Source organism: Hylaeus volcanicus, chromosome 6 (assembly GCF_026283585.1).
Source record: "Hylaeus volcanicus isolate JK05 chromosome 6, UHH_iyHylVolc1.0_haploid, whole genome shotgun sequence".
Taxonomy (NCBI): Eukaryota; Metazoa; Arthropoda; class Insecta; order Hymenoptera; family Colletidae; genus Hylaeus; species Hylaeus volcanicus.
Genome location: NC_071981.1, coordinates 11,833,968 through 11,854,435, shown reverse-complemented (window position 1 = coordinate 11,854,435; position 20,468 = coordinate 11,833,968). Strand labels below are relative to the sequence as shown.

Genomic DNA, 20,468 nt, shown 5'->3' with positions numbered 1-20,468 from the left:
GTTCGATTGAAGTGAACATCGATGAACGATGCCAACTGACACGTCCGCGGTCGCTATCGATCCCAGTGACAGCAACACCGGAATCTTCCCTAAGCCGGATGAGTTGATCTTTCATTGTTCTCTTTGCTTTCACCGCAGGACTCGCACTTCCGACTTCCATTTTTCTCGCGTTGTTTTTTCTGTCCGTACCAAGACAGTCAACCGCCGAAGTATCCCGTCTCGAATCCTACCAAACTTTTCTCCAGGCGTATAGGTGATCGCTGGTCTCGGGGATCCAATAAATCGCTGGTGTTCTTCCACCCTCGGGCTCAAGCTCTGTCTTCCTCCCACTGGTGCCTTATTTGCACTCGGAGTCCTCTCTCGTGCGCTTCTTCTCCACCCTTTCTCTCTCACGCCCTCGATTATACTCCCCCTCTGCCGTTTTATTCTGTTTTTCCGTCTCTGTTCTCTGCCCGCAGTCAAACTTCGTCGACGAACGGGGTGGCATTCGCATCTCTCTGGAACTGAGAGAGACAGGGGCCAAGGAGGGACGAAAAGCTTGGAAGAGATGGAGAACGCGTTCGTTAGAAAAAGACGGGGTTGGAGTGAGTTGTATCGGGAATGAGGAAGCAGAAAGGGGACAGGAAATGTGTGTCGGCGAAACAATGACTAGAGAGGGAGCTTAAGGGAGAACAACGCCTTTCAGGTCGAAACAAATGCTGATGTATAAGTATTTTTTGATGATTCTAAATATCTTATATAAATCTTCCATACGTGTAATGGAAGTAGATACTTTTCACGATGTATCAGCCAAGTTTCATGGAAATATGTTGATCTACAGTTGCGTGCAAATCTTTCCGGGCAGATAAATTTTTCACTTTATATTCCCAAAGCGATATCTGAAATAATTGTAACTAATATTGGCTACGAGGATACAATACATGGAAGAAAACAATGCCAACAATAAGTGTGCTCTGAAGTTTCCTAATACTTCGGTTTTTTGACTTATACAATGTCCCTTACTATCAGAATACCAAAAGTTAGTTGCTGGTACATTTTCAAAACGATATCATGAGTAGAATTCAATTAAAACGCGAAAGAGAGTAATTGAGTTGTTATGAACTGATAAATATTTCCAAAACATTGCTGCTTTATTATCAATTGAGAAATCAGCTGTTAATTGTAAGAATGATCGCAAAGTATGTATTACGTTCAGACTGTCCAAGAAGTGACCATCGAAACTTTTAAGTAATGCCTGTTTGAAAATTGATAAAAGAATGTATACAAATATCTTGTAATACAATTCGAAGTCATCTACATTCTCATAATATAAAATATCGAAGCACAATGAAAAAATTTGTATTATTCCAAAAAACACGTACAAAGTTGTACGTTACTTAGATCATGATCTTCATTTCTGCCAAGTTGCATTTAACATCGAGTGCTACAGCTTGGGTACTTCCTTTATGAGTCAAAAATCAATGAATCCTCAAATTCAGGACCAAACGCCACAATTGTTATTCCTCTCGCAACCAACACACACAGCATTTATTGAAAATGGGTAGTAATAAAAGAATAAAATACTAATTTTATTAACTGTTAGAATTGTTAGTAGTTGTATATTAATAAGTATTATTACTAACAAAAATATAGTACTGTTATAAACACAGAGAGAAGATTTCGTACTCATTTACTAGCTCGCGCTCGATCTTAATCTCCTTCGAATTCTCTTTATTCGCGGTCGTTTGCACACCTTTTTCTACTTCCATTCGCTTCTTTCTGACACTCATCATCAACTCGTCGTCCCATTCGTTCCCGTCATTCGTCCCGTCATAAAAAATCTATAACATGATGAAAAGTTTCGATTTTATTTCTAAAATGTCACGAATAAACTGTGATGTTTTCTCTACGAAGCACTGGTCAAGACTAACAGACAAACGTTATATGTAAAAGGTAGAAAGAATTTCTAGTTGTATATGTATACTGCAGTTTTCATACATCTGTTTAGGCTATATCCTAAACTTTCTCTTTTCTTATTCTCCAGTGACAAATATGTACATTGTACATATATTCTCAGTACAGTTATTTTTCTAGCAAGATAAAAGGTTGAATTATAGTAAATATTCCAACAGCTCTAAACTCTTCCCATCCTCCAGATTAGAATCAATCGTCGAGCAAATGAATTCAACATGGTTTTCGAATTTCCTAACGCCTTGTCAAAAATTCGTTTAGCAAATTAAACGGTAAGCAAAGAAGGAATCTCTGATGGAATTAGTGAACGCGTTTTAGGGAAAAACCGAAGCAACAAGCAAACGAGATAAGTGAAAGAGTAAGAGGCTAGTTGACGGACAGCCGAATCCGGAAAGAAGACGGAAAATTGTAATAAGACAGGAACGTGATAAAGGAGCGGAAGGATCGCGGAGAAAGCAGAGCGAAAGGCGAAGGAAAACAGAAAAGGACCGGCAGACAAAGAGCGATCCTTTGGACGAAGGGGTTGGTCACGAAGGGGATGGAAACAAGACGCGGTAGGTTAAAGAGAGAGGGCTACGTCGTGTACGCGGGACAAGAAAGGATGTAGAAAGGGGTTGAAAGAGTGGGGGTTGGTTGAGAATCAGCGCACAGCTACACCCCACCGTGGCGGTAGCGGCAGTCAGTCGTCCGCGCACCTTCGTTCGGCGAGGGTTATCGTGTTCGGTGGTGAATACTCGTTGCGGGTGACGGATCGCCACCGTCTGTCATTCGTCGATCAGCTGATCCCTGGTTAGTGTTATCCTGGCAACTGCCTCGTCGTCCAAGCCAGCAACGATTCAGTCGACCATCCTCTCAACGTTCCAGCCCAGTGCCTGCGAATTAGGTGAGTCTGCAAGATTTCTTCGAGCAAAAGATGGGCAAAATTTCTGCTCGGAAGTCTCGAATAATGAATGAAATATGAACAGATTTTTACTCCAAACGTATTAAATAAAAGTTGTGATTGAAATAAGAATTTTGAAACGTTGAATCGAGTTATATTTTATGTTGAACGAGGAGGAAACTTATCGGGGTGACCCGTTCAATCGAACGAAGGTCGCGAATGACCCGCTGTGCGTTGTTTTTAGTCGACGGGTCTTATTTGTGAAAGATTATTCGAGTAAGATTTTGTCCTTTTCTGCTTTAAACTGTGACATTCTTTGGATTGATACGAAGTGTCCACTCGTTCTCCCGCACACTATACCCTTAATCGTTAGAATTATAAATGGGATGATGATGATTTTTTATCTAGATGAAAATTTCGAGTAATGTATAAATGATTAACGATTGTTACTCTTTAGACAAAAATTTTTAGTTGATTTCTAGAATAAAATATTTCATAGCGAACAAACGAAAATTTAATCGTTCACGTAAACGCCATGAATAAATTACTATAGATGGGTTTTATTCCTCATATGTCATTGGAATAAAATGTCCGTATCTCCAGCTCCAACAAGAAAATTAGTGTTACGATTGTGTCGAGCAAATATTTCGCCAACCTTGGCGACACGACAGATTCGAGGCCAACTGTGTCGCTGTTTTGACAATGACGTGTTTGACACTCTATCAACCAAACACGTCAAAATGACTCATGCCAAATTTCTAGCTTAACATCTAACTCGCCAAACGATTCGATGTTTTTATTGCAAGTTTTATACTGTACGACGTTTCACTCTTTTAGTCCATATTCAAATTTTTTTACGTTTGTCTCAATCTAATGCTATGTAATTTAATATTGTTTTTTAACACATTCGAGACGCCTGACGTGAATTTATGTCACTTCAAATTCTATTCCTGCTTACTGATATTAGAGACTTAAAACGTCTGCCGGTTGCGAATATGTAAATATACATTTCTATGTTTTAATGTAGTTGATGTTATTTGTTGATTAAGTATAACTATTTTATGTTCAATGTATATACTATTTAATAACTATTTGTTACTTCATGATTTTGCTACGTAGACTTATACCAAACTTTCTGTGAAAGAAAAGTGATTTATAGAGTTAATGTAAAATGTTCTTCGTTTAAGATTTTTTTTAAATAAAACATCTTTGTATTGTTCAAAAAATCAAAGAATCAAAGAATCTCTTTGAAAAATCAAAGAAATTCCTGTAATCCTTAGTTCAAGCGTTAAAAGATAAATTTTATCACAAGATAAACATCCACCAAAATTGTTGAAATTATTTTTCTGCTTCTGTCTGACCTTTCATTTATCTAAATCACTTGAAATATAGTTTGAAATTAGTATTATTATTATGAGACGCTGTTAAGGTAACGCAAATATAAATATTCGAATTAAATGTCTATCAACTGAACAACAAGCTTTATGCGAATAGAACGCTGAATGCTTTCAACCATATTTCGATTATACGAAAAAACTGTCGAATCGATTATCCCAAAAAAAAAAAAATATAAAGCGGATATTACTCGTATTCAGTATGAAAAACACGCTTGTTGAAAATGTACACGCGAAATTCAATCTATATGCAAAAAATGTTCTTAATAATATATTTCAATGGTAAAAAGGTAGAAAGTCGATTTCTTTCAATTATTAAAGTATATAATTAATCCAAAGTATTTTGTTGCTTAAAACCTGAAGGAGCCTCATTGGTTAATGTTACTTACAATAAAGATTATGGATCGTTCATGATAACTAAAAACAGCTACATCATTCTTTTACGTATCTGATCGAAGTGAACCTTTAAAGATAGTTTATTTGAACTTATTTATAACATTGAATAAAGCATTTAAGCTAAAATGATAAGTAAAACGAGTCATAAATAATAATAAATGAAACGTTTGAGGAAACACCCGTTAAATTGAAAAATGGGAGTGAGGTAGGTATCAATTCAATATTGGCTTTATGCTTATCCTGGCATTGAAGGAAACGTGATTTCCTAGAAACCTCAATTTTTTTTAAAAGCCATAGGGTTTCGTGGAAACCAAGGTGTTTCGAAGAAGCGTAAAGGTGAAACTTAGTCCGCAACGTGTTTACGTTGCTCCGAACGAGGAGCGGCGCGAGAATAAGCAAGTCTGTTTTCTTTTCTTTCCCTCGTTTTTTTTCCCTATCGCCGTACGAGAGGAGCAATCGATACCCGATTCTCGAGATGTAACCAAGGACGCCGCGACTTATCCGCAGCGACACGATAGAAATGAATCGTCCGTGCACCATGGATTCTTCACGTTTGCGTTCTTCCCCTACTCGTTGCCTTCGTGTTCGTTCGTGTTTCATTTCATTCGGAGGATCCTGTTCGTTGAGAACTTCTAGGAATTTGATTCCATACATAAATTTCATACATAAATTTAGAATGCTAATTTATGAATCTGGGAAAGGGAAAATAGCGAGATGTAGCAGTGATCGAAAATAGTAATCTCCAAATTTGGAATCGTTAAATTTAAATGAATTTATAATTCTGGATTTTACTTAAAGGGTCCTTCAGGTATGACCCTTCAAAGAATCAATTATTTCTTTCACTTTTCGAAAATAGATGTATTGAAAAATGCTGTGTTAAAATTTGTTTGTTTGTTTGTAAAATTTGCTGTTATTCGAATTATTATGGCTTTTACAGCCAATCTAAAGTGAAAGACGTCATAGTAAAATCAAACACGTGTAAAAGTATTTCTCCAAACGTCATTTTTTTAATCTGGTTGTCAAGATAAAAAAAATCTGTTGAGTCGATCTTTCTGAAATTTAAATATGTTATTCTTCGCACCAGTAGCTGTGACGTGAGCTACGGTCATTTTTAAAAATTGAAAATTGTATAGTTTTTAAATGTAACATGATGGACAAAAAGTGGTTAACATTTAGGTACTCGAGATTAAACGAGCGCCATTTTCTGAATTTTTTCACTTACAAGGTTATTCTGTTTCACACAATAACCACACCAATATAATTTAACAAACTATTTGAATTTTTTGTTTCAGTTACACCGTTTTCAAGATATTTTGACAACCATGAAGTAATGAGAATAAATTTAATGAAAATATTGTTATAATCCTCTTCAATAGTGTTATTAGTAGAAAAAACTTTGAGATTGTTCTTTATTTTATAGACTTTGAATAAAATTCGTACAGTATGCTTAATTTGTCGACTGTCACGCCAGAAAGACCCTTTAACGCGGTTTCTATATAATACGGTATGGAATTTCATTACATTGGGTTGAGTGGAAAGTTTGTGCAGTTTTCTACTGTTATATGATGTTTGCTAAAAGTAATTGCAGTTAATTTTAGTTTATTGGACGTAGTCTACCATTATTTGACAACTTATGTTTCGAGTTTAAATTAAGCACAATTTTGTGAAGATTAATTCTGTTTTATGTTTCATATTAAGTTATAAATAAATAATGACAAAGTTCATTTTAGGCAGATCATGCTTTATTACTTTTAAGAAGGCAAAAGTAGTCAATAAATAAATGACAGTACTTTGAAGTGTGATTAAGGATATTCTTATGCTTTTTTAAGCTATCGAATAAGCTAGAAAATATAACGACATAAAATTTTGATATAATCCTTGTTCGAGTTATAATCATACATACATTGAATATGCGTGTAAAATCTCGAACCTGTTGGTCCGTGTTTTTTAATCTCTTAAGCTCGTTATAATCAGTTTTGGCCCGAATATCCGACCATGAGTCTCACACGTGGTTGTAGATTAAAGGGTTAAGATATCATGAACAACGTCTTAGAAAATGTAGTTTCATATATAAGTTTTATATACTGTGAATGAGTATGCTTACAATGAAAAGCATACTTAAGTCTAATCTGCCAGCAGATGAAAAAACAGAGGACTTTCTTGTTATTCGAAAAGGTCCTACTGTGTAGCCATATTTGTCATTCTATGCTCAATTAGAGCTTTAACCCTTTGCACTCTGCACCATCTCGTTGGAAAACATGCGAACAGGAATCGCATTACATAAAATAGTCTAACTTTGGAAACGTGTTGTTTTTGGTATTATTAGACTTGATTATAAATTCTTCTAGCTTTCTTGATGCGATGACACCACACAAACATAACTTCTGTATGGTGTTACTAACAAAATTTGTTAGACTTACGATGTCTCCTCATAGTGGACATCCGTGTGCAAAGGGTTAAATTGAACATTGAATTGACATTGAATCTATCTGTGGTAATAACAGAATTGAGCATCATCTCATTTAACCAGTTATAACTTCGTTAATTTCAACAATTGAGGCATACAATTTTGCACAGATATTTTCAGACTATCTTTTTTTAAATATACAAACAAAAATTGATTTTGTCACAGGTTCACACTTGGTTATTCCCTTAATTTGATTCTACGATATCATACATACACGATACTCCAAAAGGTTTCTGTTCGTTGTTTGTCCTCCTCGTCGTGACGTAAAACAGAAAATAATTTTCCTTTTACGCTATAGAGCAATATCGTTCCCCAACAATTCAGTTTTACTGCGTTCGAGTAACGTTCGACTGTTCTTGGCGAAACACACGCGGAAACGTTCGATATTGATGCAGGAAATTTCGGCTGGTCGCAAGCCATAAAAGTTGTTGTAATTCCTGTGACTTTGGACTACGTGGAGCTAGGAACGGGGTAGCAAGCTGGGTCAAACGTGGCTGAGAAACTCTGTTCCCTTGTTAGAGATACGGAAACGGTTCGCTAATTATTCCGAGAGGCGAAGTTTCTTCATCCTCGATGGACGATCTTTTCGTATTTAAACGTTTCTTCCCCTCCTGAGCGATTACATTATCTTTTCTGCTCGCTAGCTCGCGGAGATAAAAATTACAGGATTATTTCTTTTTGCCGACATCGTATTACACACTGTGATTAATGAAATAATTAGAGGCACCGAGGAGGAAGAAAGATGTTTTCTCATTTGAGAAAGCAACGCCATTGTTAGATAAAATATATGTCTCTAATTAACATCTTTAATTGACAGTTTTTTATATCGTGTATTCTCTCGTTTATCCTGTCTTTTCTCTAATTTTTACTATTGGGTTTTTTGAAAGGTAATTTCGCATTTCTACCAATAAAAATTAGTTGAATTTTTAACTAGCCAACTTTATTCTAAACTGTATTATCATTAGATCCACCATTTTGAATACTGTTTTCTTGATCTCAAATTCGAAATCAATGATAATAAATCCATCATATTGTGTTGCTTCATTGTGATTTTAACTTAAACTTCTGTATCAGCGCCAGGGACTTGAAAAACACTGTGAAAAACTAAAAACACTTACATTGAAATCCAAAGAAGTTTTCGATAGTTGGCCAGCTTTTCGAGGTTTCAGATCACGGAATTGCGTCACAATGAAAACTTCGATTTTAAGCTGTAACAACTTGAATGGAATGTACTACCATACAATATGTACAAAATTATTGATAATATATACAGATGTATTAGTTGAAACATGGTATTGAAAATATTGGTAAACTGGGTTTGTTGCTTTTCTTCCTCTATTAACGTAACACAAATTCACATATAGGTTTAATACCTTAACTTAATAGCGTAACTTGAATAGTAAATATCTAATACAAAGTTAAATACAGTAGATGGGAAAAAATACGGATAGAATTATCACATTGTCGACGGGAAACGCGAATCGGGGTTTTTCGTTTCCTCGAGAAGTGTGTACATGCCGTGCGAGCGTGTAGTTATGAATGCGACTGTAAGGTACGAATACACAGAACCTCTGTGTGCACATTAGGAATATAAACAAAGTGTCAGTACCGGTAATTATGCAGGTATCATACCAAAATACGTCTATACCGGTATGACGTTGATGAATAACATTATACTGGTATTCGTAGCATTCGGTTTCTTTTGGGATAATAGAATAATTACCTAAAAATACCGATAATTTACCGGTATTTGTAATACCGATTCAAACTCTGCCATAGTTTATAGCTTTTGTGTTATTCTTATAATCTCGTACTGGGAATTTGCGTGTGTAATTTGTTTTTTCGATTTAAAAGCATTAATTTCTATGAAGCTAGAAGACACATTGAATATTACCGAGTGTACACGTGCTTGCTCCACCGAACAACGATTACGTAATAATTCAATTGTACACGGATTCAAGGTTTCTCGGTTCCTTTAGCGGCTGTTACATCGATTACCCGATCGTCCATTTATTACTCGACTATGCGTGCGTTGGAAAGTGGTAGTTAGCGCACAGTAAACACTGGCGGGTTATTATTAATTATATCTATGTTTCCTAAACACAAATTCGTCTTCGCTACCGTTTCAACTTGTACAAATTTGCGGTCGCGTTAGTTCCAGGTCGTATAGCTCGTTTATACCTGGATGTATGGCGAGAATGGTAACATCGTTTTAACTGGCGATGTTCATCCGCTCGAAGCTAATGTTTGTTCATGTAAATTTTCACCGTTGCCAGTCATGGTTTCGTTCAAACGTATCTGCCGTTCATCGTGAGTTGCATTGTAACGTAGAACCGTTTGTCTGTCAGTGTATTAGTTTTTGTCGGTTAGCTGGCATGCATCTTTGTTTGTGTCGTTACCATTTCAGAAGAAAACATATACATCACTTTAGTTGTAAGGCAAATTACACGATGAAGTATAGTTGATTTACGACGGATTTATACTATACCGATCTAAAAAAAAACGATATTTAATTTTATGAAATTAAGGAATACAAGCTTTACATTTGATTAAACAATTTGTAAAGTCAACGGAGTTACGAAGAGGAGACAAAGCGCTCGTAAAAAAAATGAGAGAGAAAATGAATAGTGTACAATATATAGATCTTATTCAGAAGCAAATTATCAAATACGCTACAAGAATTTGGGGTAATAAATTTATATTTCAGCAAGACAATCCATTTGTTCAGACAGAAAAAATATTCTTCACATATAAAACGATTAAAATTCTTGACTCATCAGCAAGATAGTATCATAGACGATTGATGAGGAAACCTTACGCGAGCTCGTATGCTCTAATGGGCAACAGTTTTAAAATATTAAGACGATTAATAATAATGGCAACAATAACATTAAAAAAGGATTAAGAATTATATAAATTATTAGCGACGCGAATCATTTTCGTACTAAAGAATAAAGAAGCCCTACGAAATAGTGATTATTAAACAAAATTGTTAAATTGATTTTCTACATTCTATTTTTAACACGTATATTCTACCTTTTTGTCCCACTAATTATCTTCAATAATTACACTTCTTCAGATAAAATTATATCGAATATCAACATCTCAGTATAAACAACTGGAGCTTATGAATGTAAACAATATGAAATGTTATATTAACAATAAATTTCGTTTGTTAGCTATGAAATAAAAGTGTGGAAATTAGTAGAGTGTCCTATCTTTTTATTCCTGACTTATGTCTCTTTATCGACGTGCTAAAAATTCTCGCAACGTTTTGCGGATGTCTGAATTTTGTGATTGACGAACCTTCTCGCGCGATCGACTGGCACGTAATTACCCTAACGATCCAAGTGACCCTTGGTTAAGCAGCTAGGCTTTTTTTTTATGGCCGGTCTCGTAACTAGCCGATGGAAAAGAGTTTCGACGTTTTATGGAACTTGAGACCCAACGTGCGCGAAGGGTCTAATGAACGGTCTGTACGAGGGCCGAATCGGAAAGTAGAGTTCCGCTCCCGGTTGTCGCCTCGTGGAAATTGTTCCTGAGTTATATCATGTTGAACTATCTTCCGACTTACGGTTCCCAGGATGTATGTACCTTGAACTTTTCGAAGTTTGCGCTCGACGAAGGAAGCGTGAGGTGGTGAACAAGAAGCAGCGATCAATCAGCATTAAGACGGAACCAGTTCGATGAAAAGGGTGGTTGCAAATGGAAAGTTGGGGAACGAGCTTGGGATCGTGGTCGAAATTGCGCAAGGATTGTATGACTGATGTTTTTTAGAAATACTACTATCTACCCTCTTTTCAATTTTTACTATTAACATCGTCTCGAAGGATCTTTCAATAAGAGCATTCAAATGTTTTTAGTGGCCAATTGGTTTAATTGGACTCCTAATTGATTTTTTCTTGTACAACTTTCTTAAAATTAGCAATAGAATTAAATTTTCTGTTGCAAAATATTCTTTGAGCAGTTATATAAAGTCTTGGTTTAGCGAAATTTATGTATAAAATTACAGTGAAAAACATTTTCAAAAGAGAATGGTCAAAAATGGGCATTTTTCGACCTGCTTGGAAACGAAAAATTCATACAGGACCGTTCACAGTGTCACCGTTAGAGCAAAATACGTCCTTATCGTTTTCCCTAAAATTGATGGGAAAATGATTAAATATAGGTGAAAACATGTAAATGTGATAGCGACTTCAATGTACAATTATGCTACCTCTTTATCTTCATCAGATATTAAACCATTTTTTAAGAAATTATTGTTGAAATTGATAGATAAATCGATTGAAGTCAAAAATCGAATGTATACAAGGTGTTTGATTTAAATCGGAATAATTAAAAATCCCGTGTTGGGATGAAGCTTTCAACAAAATATTTTAATAAAAATTATTTGGTTCAAAGGAATAAGTTATATGATGTAAATAATTTTATATATTTACCATATCCGGAGATTTCGTTCTCAAAATTTTACACAACATTCTTGAAATGTGTATATTTGGCGAGATAGAATAAAAAAGAAAATCGATTCGTAAAAAAGTTGTATACTGTTGAGCCTCCTTAATTAATGAAGAGATTTATGTTCGAATCGATTCATGGATCGAATTATGTTTATAAGCTATTTATAAGTAATTCTAGAAAAGCAATGTTTGGCACTTGAACGTTTGTTTCATATTTAATATCGAGCGAAGTAATGTTACTTTGGTAGATCGTTGTAAATTCATCTGGTGAGTTTGATCGTTCGGTTACACAGTGAAATAAGTACCACGATGGAATTGTACACTGCTTATCAGCATTTTGAGTTCAGTGACATATCGCGATTCGCGTTGGAAAATATAGGTCAGTATGTAACATTATAACACGGAACAGGGCTGATTTACATGAAAAAATGTTCCTGCAACGAAATGTACGTACAACCCGCTTTTATTCAGAGAAATTACATTTTTTTTAATATTCACCGCTACGGAGTGGCATAAAATGACTGGTTCTTTCTTTTTCTCTTTTCTCGTTACGGTTGTTCGTGACGTTGGTGTACATACACCATTCACGCGTTCTCATAATTACGTGGCATTACCTGACGCGGTACTTCTCACAGATAAGTACCTAAAATAAACGGTCATTAAGTTCGTCGCTATCTTGGCCCAAATATTAACGGTGCACGTGTATTACAAATTCAGAAAGTAACTGCGAAAGCAATAAGTCTTTATTGGTAGCGAGCGTAATTAAACAGAACGTAGATTTGTAAAATTCACGAATTGATTTCTCTGTACATTTACAGTAGAATTTTTAATGTAAACACATCAGTTCATTGCTTCGTATGAATTAAAAAACACCAAATTTCCAGTAATGAAGTTTAAAAAAATGCTTTAATAGAGGAATGGACAACTTTTGTTAAAAATTCCTGTCGCTAAATGGATTTCTTCAGAAAGTAATTTCTGCAGTTTCTATTCCGCAGTTAACTCATTCACTGCCAGACAAATTTAAAGCGTTTTGCCCCGGGCGCCAAGGTTTAATACAGATGTGTAATCTAGGTTATTATTTTGATAATAAAAAGTTATATTAAATTTGTTGTGTTAGAAAGAAAACTTACAATCTTCTTTTCTAATAATTCGTGACTCAAAAGGCCATAAACTTATTCCTTGAATAATTGCCATCAATTTGAACGACGAGCCATCTCGTAGTTGGGAGTGAATGGGTTAATGTGTTTCGGCGCGAAGTGCCACATGAGACCTTGTAAAGTTGTATCTATATATCCCTTAACAAATAGTGACACAAAATAAAATGTGTCCTTTAAGTCGAAAAAATAATTGTCTACGATCTGAAGGTCTGACGATCTATAGCCCTGAGTTCTCTAATTTTTACCGGCGCACTATTTTCTTTCAAGTCCTCTAACTCTGTCAATTATCCGAACATATCATAAATACATCGAGATCGCGCTTGGAAGCTGTTATACTGCAAGGAAACACCAATAAATTCGTTTTCTTTTTAAGCAATCAGATTAGCATAACCCAATAAATAGAAATAATTTAGAAACAACGTCGAAACGAAATCGTGCTCATGACGTTGGAATTTTAGCAGGATAACGTCGCGTTCGCATTGCGAATAGTAATCACGGTGTCGTGTTTTTTAACGTTATCGTCCCCGTAACGCGATCGACCGATAAAAAAGTATTTAAACCCGAACGAGGTAGGAATTTCAAGTCTTTCTTGAAAAATTCGACGGCGAAGCACGTGAAACGAACTCGCTTCTAAATTCTTTTCCTCGAGGAAGCAACGATATCCGTAACGTCATTCATCGCTCTTCACTTGCCAAGAGTGTCGCAGACGATTTTAACTTGAAGCCCATTCGAAGAGCTTTTCAGTCCTCCGATTTTCCGACTGCTTAACTCGTCGTACTTTACTCGTCTTTTTTTTTTTTGCCTAATCCTCGTCTTGTAAAAAGGCTCGCTTGGTCCTTAAGGGTTTATGTTACCTTTATGGCAAAAAAAGACCAAAATTTCGTTTTTTCACTCACAAAGAGTGTAATATAAAGAGTGTAATACTATATTCATAAATATCTAACCAACCGACGCAAAGCCTTGAGTCGAATACAATTTTTCTATTGAATAATAAAAATCACGAATTAACAATTTCAACGAGCGTTCGGCCAGATCTATATTTTATTTGCCAGCCATTTCTGGTTGAAAATGTCGAATGCATTATTCCGCTCAACAAAAGGACGAAAAATTGAAAAGGGACTATTATCTCGGGAAAAATTGGTAAAAGCTCTGACCAATTAAATCTCGCAGAGCTGCTCTTGGATGCAAAGCGATTCCCCCACTTAGGCATCCCCTAAATTATTCTTTTACTCTCTGAACAAAAATTTACACGATCGAATTTGGAGCACCTATATACCTGGATATACATATATATGTGTGTGTACCTACGCTTTCTTTCTTGAATAATCGATTATCTTGCAAACAAAGATGGATATATCACATTTTATTCCATGTAAATAACTTGATTTTCATAATAAATTTTTATAATAAATCAATCCTTGCGAAGAATTTCATGAAAATTCTTAATATTGTAGGATTCTTGATGGGGAGGTTGAGTTTCTGTTGACGCCCATTGTTGGTTATATACAGGGTGTGGTCGGACGGATGGTACGAAAAGGAATAACATTCTTTCGTTTGACCCTTCGTTTTCGAGAGAATCGAGTTTGAAAATTCTATCCAGTACGCATGCACTGGACTCGGCCGCCCGCACGCATTCACACCGGACCACTCACCCTACAATATTCATAAAGAATTTCATGAAAAATGCCAATCTTTCGAATAAATTTCAATTCTTGTGATGGATATTAAGGATGTACCCTTTTCTTTATGTACATGTTGTTTATCCTCTTGAGAAAAGAATGTTAAATTGATTTCACTTTGCTTTAATTAAATACACGCAAACCTAAGCAATCTTTATCCGTAAATCAATTTTGACATACAAATTTTCTGTAATTTTATTTTATATATTTCATGTATTTATGTATTTTATATACTGTAATTTCTCCCAAGTTATATTCATAAAAAATTATACATTGCTAAATTTATAACCGTTTATATCACGAATCGTCCCGTTACTCTGATCAAACACGAAATTTCAAACGTGTTTATCTCGGTATGCTGGTCTTTAAATATTTTGTCGCGATATCTCAAGAAACACATTTCGGATCAAGTTGAAATTTTGCATACATATAAAATAAACGTGTGACTATGGCAAGAACTAGAATATTTTTTGATATCTTAAAAATTACTATTCTTTTTCGGGCCACTAAGTTTCCAGTGGAAGAATCGAAGATTTAAGTTAAAATGCCATGATTTTATTAATTTTTCTTTAGTCCCTTTTTTCTAATTCGCGTTGTAACCACACTCATAATGAATAAAATAAAATCAGTTTTTATTGCTCAGACCATAAGGGTGGACTCAATCGCGCTAACATTTTGGGCGTGTTCCGCTTGACATGACGTGAAATATTATTCGTTATTTCTAAACAAATTAATCAGGATAGTTGTAAAAATAGAATCTTTTACTTACACGTATAAATATGCGTACTAAATTTGAAAAGCTATGTGATATACTTTGGCCGTAAAGAAATCGTGGAAATTGCCTCGAAACTTCTGAAAAAAGAGAGTATCCCTTTGCAGTTACTCACTGTACTGGGAATTCGAAAAACAATTTCCAGTTGCCCAAGAGCGATCGCCGCCGCGCCGTTCATTTCACTTATTTCTGGACACGTGGTACAACGGGCAAACTAGCGTTAAGAGATTACCGGATACGGAGAAAATTGTTTTCGCAATACTTTCTAGCCCCCGGATGATGCATCGCGCTATTAAGTAAAGAGCGAGAAAAAAAAAGGAAGAGGTGAAGATCGAGGAGAGAAGAGGCTGGATGCGCAACGGTTCCAGACTTAACGAAGCGAGCTCTTACGAAGCGGGAAAATAATTTCTGGAGACGGCAAAAAGTCGCGCCATGGAGTGAAATTCGAATGAGATTCGAGTGCTCGCGAGTCGAAAGTATGCGACAGTTGTAAAAAGGGCCATGGAATAAGAAACGAATGCAAAGTACCTGCGAGACGAGAGTCGTATCCAAAGATTTACCGTACTGAATCCTCCCTCCTTCGTTCCTCGCTTTCTGTCCGTTTGTCTGTTTGTTCAACCTCTCTTGACAACCCCCACTTCGCGTTCTGCAACAACCCCGGTCGCCATCCCCCACCTCCCTCTCCCCGCGGCCCCGCGGAGACGTACATTTATGTTATGCAAATCCGATTCTCTGCTGGGAAAGGAATATAAGGGTGGAAGACTGACATTAGGACGCCGCTGGAAGCGAGAAATAAAATTCACGAGCGATAGTTTGACTTATACCGAGATTTTTCGCCGTTACATTTCCTCCGTGAAATTTGCTCTTAGGCGAAAAGCGACCTTCCGCCTCTGTGCCACTTCCTTCGCGTGATATCCTCTTGCCCCCGCACAATGGTCTGGATCAAGAAATCCAGTGATATTTGCCCAGAAACACGACTTTCTCGTATCAAAGTATTATAAATTCGCATTGTTCCCTAAATATTCATCACTTTCGAAAACGAAGGAATTAATAAAGTTGTAGGAGTGTGATATATAATATGAGGGCAAGTGTGTGAGTGTATCCGTGTATGCAATGGTTGTGTGGGAACGCGGTGTGATTTGTTATTTATAATAATTCGGAGTTCAGTTCGGTCGAGACAGTTATAAAAGTCAGACAATAAATAATTCGTTGTCGAACTGTAATACGTTTTAAAGTCATTAGATTCCTACAAAGTGTGATAAACAACGTAATTGGAACCAATACATAAAGTTGCACTTTTGAAGATAGTACAATTTTTATCCGAAGAAACTGCTCTTCTTCTTTGAGGTGTTCCGATAGGCCTGTTTAATATTGTTATTTTGTTTAATTTTTTTAACGAAGAGTTTTCTTTTACGATAGAAAATCCGTCCTTCCATTGATTATTGCAGTAGAAAATGAATTAAACAATAATTGTTACGGAACATAAAGTATTACTACCATTTCACTTTCAATAAAATTATTTACTCCATATAATTTATTGCTTTGAATCAACTGGTTATGGTAAAAATATTTGTTTAATATATTCATAACCTCGTGAGATATCGAACCATTCCGCTTTAAACGAAACACCTTGTATATTAATTTCGTTAAATAAGGGTAGGGCTTATCTGATAGGAATACAGTTCGGAACACATTCTCGAATGCAACAGTTTTTACCGAAATTATTGGAATTGGTAAAATATTATTTAAAAGATTCCGTATTATATTACAGGTACTTTCTTCTTGAAATCAGTTATAACTGATAACATAAATGTCTTATTATAGGTATGTATAGTGTGTATACTATTTTATTTACTTTACATGCTTTTTATTTCTCGCTCCGGTCCACCGTGCGGCGCGATGTTGTGGTATTCTTTGCAACGAAGAAACGATACATGCTCGCTCTGCCTGAACGTTATTTATCGTTGGAATCGCTTCACGGTTCCGGTTAGGATGGGTTGACGGTTAGATTTATCGTGTTGTGGACCACGGAGAAGAATTTGTTGGAATTGGGGGTGTATAATTTTGTTCCAAGGTATATAGAATACTCCGCAGGACATGGTACTGTAGTACGGCTGCGGTTGATTCTTCATGAAAATGTAAATTGAAAATAGAGAATAATTCTTGGCTTCAGTAAAGCTTCGTTTGGGGCAAAGTCTGTTTTGGAAATTTGTCGGTGACGCTTGAAATTGAATACAATCCGCACAATATTTTTGTCACTTACTTACTTATGTTGTATTTAATTGACTTTCTTAATAATTTTACCTGTTTAAAAATATCGGTTCTGTTATCTTCTGAATAATCAAAATAGAAACATAAATTTTTCCTTCATTAATTAGGTATTATTGAAAATTAATTGTTCATTTTGCATTTGTCAAACTGATTATTTGAACACGTTGAAAGCACTATCTATTGTAAAATTGCATGAATTCAAGTGTCCCAACAAAATTGAGAAAAATTCGTAAATAATAATGGAGAAACAAGAATGAAGAAGAATCTACTAATTTCTTGCGCGCCTTGCATATCTTATACAACGCTGAATGTATAAAATGCGACACTGGAAAATTAATTTAAACTCCAAGCGCTTTGCAGGAATTTATGATTAGATTCGATAAACTCAATTTAAGAGTACTTTGTCAGTTGACCAGCTCGATAAGAGGATTCCAATAACTTTGCTCGGCGATGTATCATAATAGTTATTACATCCTCGATTGGTTGCTACCATTTGTGCTTTTTAACCAAAAAGAAACAGTTTGCAATTTCTTCTCGATCGTTGTTCACTTTAATAACCGATTCATGAAAATAATTTGATGTTTTAAAAACGTTTTAGGAGTTTCTGTTAAATTAATTTTATTGCAATCATACACAGTAATTTGCATTGAAAAGTTCTGATCGAACGACACTAATATTTTATTCAGTAACTTTGAAGCTTTGTAAGCTTTTTAAGTTTGACTTTTTTAACTTTGAGTTAAGCAAAGCAATTTAGGACTATGATGAAGCGGTTGAGTCTGTCAGAGAAGTAGATACGGACATTAACTACCTAGGAAGGGTTAATCGTCCAACAGTCCAACGAGATTGACGTAACCATGGCACTGAACTATTATAGAGTCAGGGTTAAATGGGCGAGCATCGAGGTCGAAACGTTCCAACATTACTAATGAAATAATAAGTGACTTCAGCACATCCTGAACATTATTTTAAAATTTATGAAAAACGTTTTCAATTGAAAAAGCTACGATTGAAGCAAATAGGAAGGAAGGGGAAAAATTGTTGTTTTGAGAAATATATCAAAAAGAGTCGATTTGTAAATAAATTTAATAAAACTGTTTCATGTCACCCATAATTCAGGCTGATCCGGTTATACGAAATGAAAAATTCAAGTTGTTTCTGAATTAGTATAAGTGGAAAAGAAATCAATAAACAAAGGAGTAATGCTTTTTTTTAAACTATCGGATAGTAAAGAAAATATAAAAACTCAAAGTTTTATTATAATCGTAATTCATGCTATAATCATACATACATTGAATATGCGTGTGAAATCTGGAGTAAACTGGTCAAGTATAATAGGCATGAGACATCAGGGGTGCCGATAATCAATAAGCATATAATGAAAAGCATACTCGTCTAATCTTTCTTCTTGTTCGAAAAGATCGTGTTGTGCACATTGTTCTATGCTCAATTAGAGTTTCGAACGGAACATTAAATTGAAATTAAATCTATCTGCGGTAACAATGGGACTGATTGTGAGCATTGCTTCCTTCAAACAGTTACAACTTCGTTAATTTCGACAATTCAGACATAATACCTTGCACACATATTTTTAATACCATGTTCTATACGAATATACATATATAAAAATAAAATCGATTTTCTTAAACGTTCACAGTAGAATATTCCTTTAAAGACTCATCTCCAACATAACAGGAATTTGTCCTTCTGACAAATCTTTAAGATTAAAGAAGTTATGGCCAAAGCAAACAGGAGTAAAGTTTTCATTCCGTGCAAGTTGTTATATCCAATAAACGCAGGTTTTGCTTGAGTTATCGTCGCGGATCGAATATACACGGAAGCGGTCGAGCGTTCGGTTACTGCACAACAGACGAGGAAACGTCACCATCGTCGAGTGGAAAACGGCTGGTTTAAAGTGGAAGAAGCAATTTGCAGACCATCGCCTGTATTTCCATACCTGTCAGAACCAAACGTGCCGCTTACGTCACGGATGTGATCGTGATCTTTGACCTCGGCAACGACGACTGCGCTTAAAACGCGACCCGGATAAGAGGACGACGCGCGAAGCGAGCCGAAATGAAAATTCATGAGGCGCCCCGTCCGATGGCGATTCAGTAATTAAAAAATAGCCACTTATAAATATGCAGTTACGCGCCCGCGGGGAAGTGGATTGCACATTATCTAGTCCAGGGGAAAGTTCGGAAAAGTCGACCAACTTTCGAGCTTTAAGAGCATTTCCGCTGCAGGGTGCTTCGAGAAACTGGAACTGGCTGCATCACGAACTTTTTCTTACACTTTTATCTGCATTTATTGGATAATAGATGCATGAGACTACTAGGGAAGTATGCAAATTCTCGCTGAAACAGAAAAAGCTGTCGTTGAAGACGGAATAAATTTTCTCTTGTAATCGACACTTTAAAATGATAATAGATGCGTATAATAAATAGATATAAGAAATAATAAATGATAACAATTTATTTATTTATTTTGCTCTGTAGTATTCCATCGATTAATGGTAATCCTGTGCAACAAAAATATACTAAATATTAAACACAATTTTTCAGTACTACTTAACACATTCACGACCGGCAGATGTTTTACGTTTCGAATACCGAGTACTGGCGCAAATAATAAAGTTCTGAAGCTGGACATTAGAAATTTGTAGCCTTAGGGCAAAGACAAAAATTACAAAACATGTTTTGAAATATCAATGTTGTAAATATGTAGCGTATAAAAGAAAAAGATTTTCATAATTTTGAGTAGAAACCAGAAATAGAATTTGAAGTGACGTGAATTCACGTCAGCGGTCGCGAATGTGTTAACACGCGATACGAAAGAACAATTCAAAAGCTGAAAACTGATGTCCCGATCGAATTACTTTAAATTGTAAAAGAAATACGAAATTTTCGAATTCAGCGACTGATTTTTAAGCGACCACTTATATCCACCACTGCGCATCGTTGCGGAAATGACAATGGTTCAGATGTCAGCCCCCACCCACTTTTACCGATTTCCTCCACCGCGCGCACCGAGCGTAGGCTGTGTGTT

The 20,468-nt window shown here is 35.7% G+C and overlaps 1 protein-coding gene across 2 annotated transcripts in view; it reads left to right on the top strand.

Annotated features, from left to right (window-relative positions):
* Positions 1-2,642: 2,642 nt before the first annotated feature.
* The window catches only part of LOC128878118 (uncharacterized), a 218,804-nt gene continuing 200,978 nt past the window's right edge, over positions 2,643-20,468 (top strand). For both annotated transcript variants that reach the window (XM_054126021.1, XM_054126020.1), the window contains exon 1: positions 2,643-2,833. The gene's annotated coding sequence lies outside the window, so the exon portion shown is untranslated. The remainder of the gene's footprint in view (positions 2,834-20,468) is intronic.